The sequence below is a fragment of the Monodelphis domestica genome, chromosome 4 (genome assembly GCF_027887165.1).
Source record: "Monodelphis domestica isolate mMonDom1 chromosome 4, mMonDom1.pri, whole genome shotgun sequence".
NCBI classification, from domain to species: Eukaryota; Metazoa; Chordata; class Mammalia; order Didelphimorphia; family Didelphidae; genus Monodelphis; species Monodelphis domestica.
Window position 1 is genome coordinate 51,241,518 of NC_077230.1, and position 11,080 is coordinate 51,252,597.

The window sequence follows — 11,080 nt, forward strand, 5'->3', positions numbered from 1 at the left end:
AGTTGTTTTCGTGTGCCCAAATCTTTATGAAACTATTTGTGTTTTTTTGATACTGGAGTGATTTGCCATTTCCCTCTCCAGTTAAAAAATGAGGCAACCAGGGAAAGTGACTTGCCAAGGGTCCCACATGAGACCTGAGATCAAAAGTGAACTCAAGTCTTTCTGACTTCAGTCTCAGCACACTATCCACTGATGCACCTAGCTGTCTACATTCAGTCTTTTCCTTGATTTAATAGTAATTTAAGAATTATTATATTAGCTAAAATTTATATAGTACCAGAATGTGCTAGGCCCTTTATGATTATTGCCTCATTTGATACTCATAGCAACCCTGGGAAAGAAAGATATTATTATTCCCATTTTATAGAAGAAACTGAATTAACTAGAGATTAAGTGACTTGCCTAGGATCACAAACCCAAGAAGTGTAGGAGGTCACATTTGAATTCAGATCTTCCTAGCTCCAAAGTGTGTGTACTATGGAGTCACTTAGCTGCAGTGTCAAATTTTATCTGACTTCAAGGCAACAATCTACTCACCATTTACAATCCATCTCAAATAGTGTTTCTCCTCTGTTGGAGCACTTCAAGTCTTTTTTGTTTTTCTTTCTCAAAATGCTATCCTTCAAAGTATTGTTCAAATGACTCTGCCTTCAAAAAATTCTTCCTTGATGTCCCCAGCTCCTTTCTCTAATCATAGGTAATTATCATTGCCTTGTTTCCCAAACTGTATTGTAAAGAATAGAGTGACAGGAATTTTCTTAGGTTAATATCTTTTTACTCCTTACAAGTGGTACATCTTGGTGGTACACTGGATAGAGTGCTAGGACTGGAGTAAGGAAGGCTTGTTTCAAATCTACCTTCAGTTAATGAACTGTAATCTTAACCTATGTTTGCCTCAGTTTTCTCATTTGTCAAATGAACAGGAGAGGGAAATGGAAAACTGCTCTAATATCTTTGCCAAGAAACCCCAGATTAGATCATGAATGCTTGGACATGAGTGAAATGACTAAACAATAACAATACAAAGAGTTAGCAATCTTAGATACAGCTACCCAGGAAATGGATAAATAATTGTGGTATATAATTATAATAGAATCCTTTTTATTATAAGAAAGAATGAATGAGAGGATTTCAGACTGACATGAACTGATACAGAGTGAAGTTAGCAGAACCAGGAGAATACTATACACAGTAATAACAACAATAAACAATGAACTACTTGAATGACTTAGATATTCTAAGCAATACAATGTCAGTGCCAAAGATTGTATGATGAAAAATATCATCAAACTCTGGAGAAAGAACTCCAGATTCTGAATGAAGATTGAAGCATACTAATCTTCATTTTATCATCTTCATTTTATGTGTCTTTTTCTGCAACATGACAGAATTGGAAACATGCTTAGTATTACAGCACGTGTATAACCAATAACAAATTGCTTCCCAACTTATGGAGGGAAGGAGAGAATGTGGAACTTGAGATGTTAGAAAACAAAAACAAGAAAATGTTACATCTAAGTGGGAAAAAGAAAACATTACTGAAGGCAAACAAATAAACAAATGAAATATTATGCCTCAAACTGAGAAAAGGAGGAAAAAAAGAAAGAACAGCTTCTAGTGACTCATGACAAAAAAAAAAAAAGATATCCACCTCCATAGAAGAAACAGATGGAGTCCAAATACAGACTGAAATATACCACTCTTCACTTTACTTCCTCCATGAATTTTTCTATAGCATAAGCAATATGTATCTTGTTTCACAACATAAGAAACAAGGAAATATGTATTATATGATAATATATGTACAACCTTTAACATATTACTCTTACCTTCTTGGGGAGAGGTATGGGTATTAGGGAGAAGAAAAAAGAATGAAAGAATTTTGGACAAAGCTAATGTAAACATTTGTTTCTCTTGGATAATCATATTTATTTTAATTTGTTTCATGTTCATAACAAATCATATGTATTATACTATTCTTTTGTTAAATATTAAATTATATCATATATTTCAAAATATAAAAATAAGTGGTAATGATGTGAAAAAATGTAAAAGAAAAAGCAGCTTGCAAGTTAAGTTGCCAACTAAGGAAGTTTTCCACATGTAAGAGATATTCCTATTTGAGATATTTGTAAAAACTCTGTCATTTACTGGTTTCCTTTTAGCAGCTAGTGTGCCATTTTCCAACTTATATAATAACATGAAACCATAATGACAATAATCTACTATATTATAACATACCTGCTGTAATGCATGAAACATTAGAAGGAAAAATATAGAAAGGCCAAGGAAGAATTAGACAAAAGCAACATAAAGAAATATTTTACTTAACAATTATGGAAAATATTGCTACTAAAATAGAACATAAAGTATTGGGTTTTCATAGAAGCAATTGAGTTTCTTGGGAATGGAGGGAAACATGTATTTTGGGGAACATAAAGCCCATTCTAGGCATTTTCTTTGTGGAGACATGTGAGTATTACTTTAATGTATAAAGTCATGTTTTTATCTTCACCTTTCCTCTCATTTTTATATTGTACAGATTTTCATCTATTTCTAGAAAATCACCAGTTTTTTCTCCTAAGGTAAAGTATCATTCAATAATTCATGTCTATTTCATGTTCATTTTTCATTCTCTATACTTTAAAAGTCTGTAGCACTTTATTTTTTCACTTATTATTCCAATATTTATACAGATATTTTATCCTGACTTCTTAAATGATTATAAGACTTTATTCATAACAGTCATGTTCCCAGAGATTTTGAATTTGCTTTTTCTGTTGATTTAGTGTCTATTTTTGTTCACATTGATCAGTACTTTCACATGAATTGGCCTGCAATAATTGATAGGATTTGGGGTTTTTTTTTTGTTTGTTTCTTTTATACTTTTCAGACTCCTTTTTTCTTATGATAGAAAAGCTTGGTAGGAGATGTTTCTTAGTTTACATCAACTTCTTTTCAAACATAACACCCACTGAAAATGAAGACATATACTGTATCTCAAAGCCAAAATGTCAGATATTTCTCCAGGATGACTTGACAAACCCTATTCCTAAACACTATGCATTCATTTCAAAGAACTGCAAAACTGCCACAAATAATGACTGTAATTATTACAGTACACTTGTTCACTAACATGACTTTAGGGGGAAAATGTGTTGTTATTTTTAGAGATGATTTAAACTAGCAAACTGAATTTAGAGGGATGGCTTCCAACCTGACCTGTGAAGACCCAGTTTCTTCTGCTACCCTGAGAGTATTTTTAAAATATCTGGCTATTCTAGAAGAAATTCAGTTTGTCATTTTGGTGATCACAGGTATGCCATGTACCTCTTTAAAAATATAATGAATCCAATTAGATCACAAGTTTAGAGGTGAAAGGGGAAGGGAAGAAGCAACAAGCATTTATTGAGAGCTACTATCCATCAGACATTCTGCTAAGTATTTGGCAAAAGTTAGATAATTTGATCCTCACAATAAACCTAGAAGATAAGTGCTATCTTTATTCAAATTTTATAGTTGAGGAAACTGAGGCAGAAAGAAATTAAGTGAATACCCAGGCTCAAATTGCTGAAAAATATCTGAGGCCAGACTTGAATGCAGGTCTTTTTGACTCTGATTTGAGGCTTAGTGCTTTAATCACCTAGCTGTCAAGTGCCATTTGATAATCATCAATTATTCTTTTTTTTTGAAGGATTTTTCCATGTAGTATTTCACTATATATTCATATATAAAATATATAATGTGTATACATGTGTATATATATATCCTATAATATATATACATATATTAGGGCTTCGTGAATGAGGATTTTTTTTCATAACAATGACATTATCAGAGAATTTGAAATAAGGAAAGTGAAGTTCAGAGAGATGCATACAACAGGTAAGAAATTTAAAAAGTAATGAATAACTTAAGCAACAGTATATCAAGTGTTAAATTATTGTATACAACAGACCAAAATTAGGAGAGATCAGAGAAAGGAACAAGGTAGCTTAGGATATTCAGATAGAGGTTTATGTTCTTAGTAGAATTTGATCTAAAGGAAGTTTAGGATATGAAGAGGTAAAGAAGAGAAGGTAGGGCCTTTGGAGCAAATGAAGTTAAATTAGAAAATGCCTAGATGGAGATACACATATGGTATATAGAGGTGCTCAGGAAGGAGAAGAACCTAATTAGAGTGGAGAGTTCATCATCATAAATAGTGAGATATAAAGTTAGAACCAAATCTCAAAAAGCAATTAATGAGTAAAAAGCCAAATTTAGACTATATTCATTGACAACCAATAGTTATTTTGCAAAACATTTGACAAAAGTAACATTTTAAAAGTTGTTATAAGTTAAATTTATATACCTATCATTTATTATTTTTCATAAAGTTTATTAATAAAAAAGTAGATAAGCATAAAGTTAAATCTTGCTGCCTTACTCTAAGATCTCACACCACATGTGCCTAGCCTCCAAGTATCTTCCTCTCCCCTCTTCCCTCTCTCTCTCCAGCAGTCTGCCCAAAAAGCCCAGCTATGCCTCACCTACTTTCTTTTATTGACGTTGGGGTATTCACTGAGGCAAACTCTGATATGTGGGGAATATTGATGAACTGTGTTGGCTCTGCAGGAGGGAGAGGGGATAAGATCCCCTCAACACATTCTATTAGAATTGGGAAAGTATAATAGTATGTATTAATGTTTACAAAGCACTTTGTAGAATATTTGAGCCAACCATGTGATGAGGAGAATATAACTACAAAGTTAAGTGATCTGGTTACACTCGCGTAGGTTGTAGATGGTGAAGTTGAGACCTGAATCTGTTCTTGTGCCTCCAGTTCTAGTACTCCCTACGTTCCACCAGATTATGCCCCTTATGTTTGAACAGTAAATTGGAGGGCACAGCAATTAGAGTTATAGAGTTCAGTTAAAACACTGTACTTAGAAGCAGCTAGGTGCTCAGTAAATAGAAATCCAGGGCTAGAAACAGGAGGTGCTGGATTCAAATTTGACCTCAGACTGTGTGACCTTAGGCAAGTTATTTAACCCCAGTTTCTTATGGTTTTCTGCTCTTCTACATTAAAAATAATACTTCACAATTATTCTAAGACAGAAAGTAAAGGTTTTAAAAATACTGTTGCCTCGAAATTACTATGAGAAGGTAAGGAATAGAATGTTAGTTAAGGTACTGAGAAGAGAAGAGAAATGGAAAGTAGGCATATCTCTTAGAAAGAAGCTACACAATTTGATGAATAATTGAATGTAAAAGATATACATGGAAAGGATTTAGAGGAGATTTCACTAATTATGATGTGAGTAAATTTGCAAAATTTCATGAAGTAAAATGAAAAAGCTGGAAAAGCATAAGAGTGGAGATTACCTTTATGTGTTTATTTATGCTTTTCTGTAGGAGCAAAATATTAGTTGTAACTGAAGTTGTGAAAGAGAACAGTATAGAGATCAAAGAAAAAAGCATAACAAAAGGAATCTTGGATAACACCAATGATTAGGAGAACCAAAGAGAAAGATGTGTCACTGGGTGAGACAATAAATTAAAGGAAACATAAGAGAGAGGCATTGAATATTACTGCTGGCAGGAGCTATTTATCATTCAAACCAACTCCATTTCAGAATTGAAGAAAATTAAGCACATAAAGTTAAATAACTTGAGCAACATCATACATCTGTGCTTCCAACATCCATTCCTTTGTTCTTTAAGCTAGATAAGCCAGTTGCTCAGGAGAGTGTACTCTCCCAGGAGCCAAGGCAAGAGTTCATTTTATGATTTCAGGAGTTATTTTACGGGGTCAAATATGTAGAAATTGAGTAATTTGACTCTTTGTCTTACAAACTCACATGGATCAGAAATATCCTTGTATGACCATGTTCTGCATCCCCTGACTTACCCACATGTATTGAAAATATATGTCATAAAAGATAGACAGGTGAGAGACTTTAGATCAGTTTAAATTTAAGCTACTCATAAAACTAAAAACATATATCCGTTTGCTATCCAGTATCATCTTTGTGTATCAAGAAAGCCATATGTAAGAAGATGTGTTACATTTTCTGTTTCATTTTGGAACCATGTTTTTGAATATAAATATATTTAAATTATGTATATATTATAAATAATAAACATTTTATTGCTATAGCTTCACATCAAAAGATAATTGAATAAACAAACATAACCTTATTAGAAAACCACCCATTCAGTCTTCGAGTCCAACATGTAGGTTTAAGGCAAAAAATTATTTAAGTACAGCCTGAAAATTATCATTAATTATTTTCAAAACCCTTCTAGGGCTATGATTAAAGTATAAGCCATTTTTTTTCATTTTGGGGAAAACTCACAAAAAAAGAAATTATTTTTAAAGATATCTAAGCAGAAATGACAAGTTATAAGATGAGATTTTTTAATATTATAAATTAACTGAATGATTAAAAATGCCAGAGCAACAGAAGACTGTCTCATATGGCTCTCTGTTAGATGTGGATTGCTAATGTGGGAGAAAATCCTTGTAAATCTTAGCATTGCTCCCACACACCCACCTACACATGTGATCGCTTGACTTTCAAGCTAACAATAGGAGTGTTAGTAGAGTTCTCACCATCTGCAAAATGAAGTGCACTTTTTTTTAAACCAGCAGCTACAGCAGACAGTAGTAAGGGTTCATAATTTGTCATTAGGCCTTTGTATTCAGGCTTTCAAAAGGTATGAAATAGGCCTGGCAGAATCTCTACTTTCAAAAGCATTGAGGTTGTGATCATAGAGCCTGGATGAACCCATCCTAAGATTCACCATATGGCAGCTTATTTAGTATTGAATCAATTTTCTTCACCAGAACAGAATGCAAGAATACATGCATGAAATGTAAATGCTATAACTCCACCATACACCCATGTAGAAGATCATGTCAGTATGCCTGAAATCTACTTGAATATAGTAATTGACAAATGTGTTCTGCTGCCATTTATAGAATCTCCTTCATAGGGGGTTTTCCTGTCATTCACCTCATCAATCCTAAGTAAGGCTTCAATATCATTGAACTTTCAAATGAATAAAAGCTATTTTTAGTCTTTGAGCATTTTGTTTTATTTTTCTGTCAGCTAAGTTGGCATCTTTCAGTTTAAGAAAGGATTCTCATTGGCAGAATTTGGAGTTTAATGATCCATGTTTTCTGTGGAGAATGGTTTGGTATGAGGACATGGAGAGAGCCAGACCACTCTTATGTGATTTGGGGAATGTTGTGGGAATGTTGTAGAATGGATAAAGGTTGAAATGGGAAGAAGTTAAATTTTTCCACTTTTATCATCCTCTATCCCATGTCCCCACACCCTCAGCACAATGTGTATGTATGTATGTATATATATATATATATATATATATATATATATATATAGAGAGAGAGAGAGAGAGAGAGAGAGAGAGAGAGAGAGAGCTATCATGCTTTTTTGCTGTGTCAATGTGTAAATAAATTTAACACATAAGGTAATCTCACAGAAAGGAATTGGCATGAACAAAATTGACATGAGATGGAAATGAAACAGGCAGCCACATGCGTTCTCTGAATCAAAGGAACCTAGGAAGGTCCTGTACCATAGAAATATCTCCCATACTGGATTGTATCTGAAATTTGAAATGTCTTCCCTGGAAGCTTTGCCTTCCATAAGCTTCTTTTTGTAAAAATGTAAATTCTTTTTTGAGGTATAACAATTTTTATTTCTTTATTAGAAAAAATGAAATGGCATAGGCTTCTTGGAGACCTGGAGGGATAACAAATGAATAATAGAGAATCAAAATGAAGAGCAAAAAAAAAAACCAGACACTTTTTCTACTTCCTAGTGAAAATTCTTGATTTCTACTAGGTCTCTGACATTTGGTGCAGAAGTTGGGAAAGGATGAAGGCAATGTGATGTATTTAGTTTATACTACTGTATATTATTAGGGACAGCATATTATAGTAGATACCTTCAGAGTCAAAACACATTTTCAAGACCTGACTGAGTTACAGTAGCTGGGTAACACTGGGCATGGCATTCAAACCTTTGTGATCCAGATAACTTTCTAAGACTATCATTTGGAGACCAGCACAGTTAGATAAGAGTTTCTTCATCCAGGAAATCCCCAAAGTGACAAAATAGCATTTCTAGGTACCTCTCAATTATGTATTATGAGAAATACCATGGCATAAGGGATGAAGAATGGGCCCCAGTATCAATAAACATTAGGCTCAAGGTCTACCTCTGACACAAGCTGGGTAGCTTTGTGACTTTGTATGAATCAGATATCCTCCTAGTGCTCAAGGCTCCTCTCTAGATGCTAAGTTAGAGACAGCATAGTACATAGAAAGCTGTCCTTGGGGCCATTAAAATGTAAGTTCATATCCAGCATCCTCAGATACATACTAGATATGTAAACTTGAACAAGTCACAACCATGTTTGGCTCACTTTCTTGAGCTGTTAAAAGAGATAATAATAGCACCTTTGTCTCCCAGTGTTGTATGAGGATCAAACAAGATAATGTTTGCAAAGTGCTTAATACAGTGCCTGGTGCCCCATAAAAAAGATAGTAATGATGCAGAGAAAAATGTCATCCAAATTAGTACAAAGAATTTCCTCATTGGGAGTTCATTTCCCTATAAGCAATGAAATAACGAATCCCAAGCCTGGTACAAAAAAGAACAACAATGTCTATTATATCCACGCATGTTCATAGGACCATAAAACCATGAATACAGATCTGAAAGGGAAATAGAAGCAATCTAGTCCAATTTCCCCAAACTGCAAGCTACCAGTTGATGGGGTCTCTGTCCAAACTTTATTAGCTATTTGTAGTACTTTTCATAATGCTGTATGCACAGAAATTACATTATGTATTTTTAAATTATTTGGGATAGGGGTGGAAGGACTTGCCAGACTCATGAACCATATAATCTGATGGATCTTTATTCCAGGTTTCAACAGGAAAGTTGCTCAAAGCACTGGGCTCACTCCTGGTAGCCATGGTACTAAAAAGCTATCTGTGGCAACTGGATTGGTATCCCTTTCAACTGGACTGTGAGTGGAAAAAAAATGTTGAGGATAAATAGGTATTATAGGAGAAAGTTTATTATTTTGTGTGTGAAGCAGGATTTTGAACACAGCACTACAGTACAGGATTTAGAATAGGGAAAACATCAATTCACTTTACTTTAACAAGATATTTTTGCGTGCCTAAAATATATATGGCTCTATGCTAACTACTGGGAATATATATCTTTTTTCAATTTAATTCAATTTAATATATCCCTATCTCATAAGTTTTCATTCAGGGGGAAGGTAATGGGGAAGATCTGCTTGTACACAGGTAACATCTAGGGAAACTTCAGCTATTAGTGTAAGTGAAAATTAAATCTGATCAATCAATGAACACATGTTAAGAACTCAATATATGCCAGGAGTATACTAGACACAAAAAAAGAAAAGGCAAAAATGAGTGAGTGCCTGTCCTCCAGAAGATTATATTTACAGAAATAAATCTATCTAAAGAGCCAGCAAAAATTAGTTTTCAAAAATTCCTTTGGGAATGTGTAATTAGAATTTTGCATCCCAGGGCTCTGTTTCCCAGAATCCTACTTTCATTCTCACTTATGTCCTTATGTTTTGGAGATAAAATTTCTATAGCCCCACCCCCTCTCACTCTCTTCTTCTGCTATTGTGGTTGAGAAAACTAATCTTTACTCAGGCTTTACTTTTGTCTTTTTATTTCCTCTACTTCAAGTGATTATTAATAAATCTTATAAAATATAATACTTGGAGTTATTGGATAATAATTCTAATCTTACGAGAAGAAGGAATTAACATCAAAAAGATCAGGCAAAATCTTATGTGGAGATCAAAGCATGAGATGATCTTTGAAAAACTTTGGAATTTTTAGAGTCAAAGGTGATGGGGGAATGCATTTCAGAATGAGTTTTTTTGCAGGGACCTGGAAATGACAAAAGGAGTCTTCTGAAGGGAGAAAACCAAGAAGACTAGATTTCCTGAACTATCAATGTCTATGTACAATAATACTAAAAAGGTATGTGAGAGCCAGGTTACAAAAGGTTTAAAAATGTCAAAAAAGGGAAGTTTGCATTTTATCCTAGAGGTAATAAGAAGTATTTACTAAGTAGGAGAGTAATGCAGTTAGACCTATGTTTACCTTATTATTCTGTGTAGAAGGTGGTTTGAGAAAGGAAGAAACTCTGGAATGGAGACAAATTAACAAACTAAGAAATATAATTAAAATATAAATTTTAAAAAGTAAAAATGAAATTTAAAAAATAATATTTAAGTAAAATAAAAAATGAACTTTAAATAGATTCAATTTTAAATAAAATAATGCATTTCTTTAAAATAAAAGAAATATAAATTTGGGCAAGGACAATGTGAGAATTTTTTCTTTGTTTTACTATACATTTATAAAAAAAACTTTTTTTTTTTTTAGTTTAGAAGAGGAGGAGGGAGAAGGAATAGGGATAGGATAGTCCAAAAAAGGAAAGAAGTAATAAAGGAAGTTGTGGCTTAATTGTTTTATTTTATCATAAGAGACCTCTCATGAAGAGGGGGTAATCTCTAAATATAAAATAAAATAAATCAATGAAACTTTAAAATAAATATTAGGTTCTAATCCAACCATTCTGAACAGCAATTTGGAGCTCTGTTCAAAGGACTCTAAAATTCTGCATACCCTTTGATCCATCAATACCATTACTAGGTCTGTATTCCAAAAATATATAAAAAAGTTTTATTACAGTTATTTTTGTGGCAGCAAAGAATTGGAAATTGAGTAATTGTCCATGAACTATAAAAAAATGACAAGTATAATTTTTTCAGAAAAATCTAGGCTTAAATGAACTGATGCAAAATGAAATGAGCAGAACCAGAAGAACATCATACACAGTGACACCAATATTTCTTGATGAAAGCTGTGAATGATATAATTATTCTCAGTAATACAGTGATCTCAGACAATACCAGATATTCATGATAAAAAATGTTCTCTGCCCTCTGAGAAAGAACTGATAGAGATCAAAACAAACTATATTTCACTTTCTTGTGTTTTTTT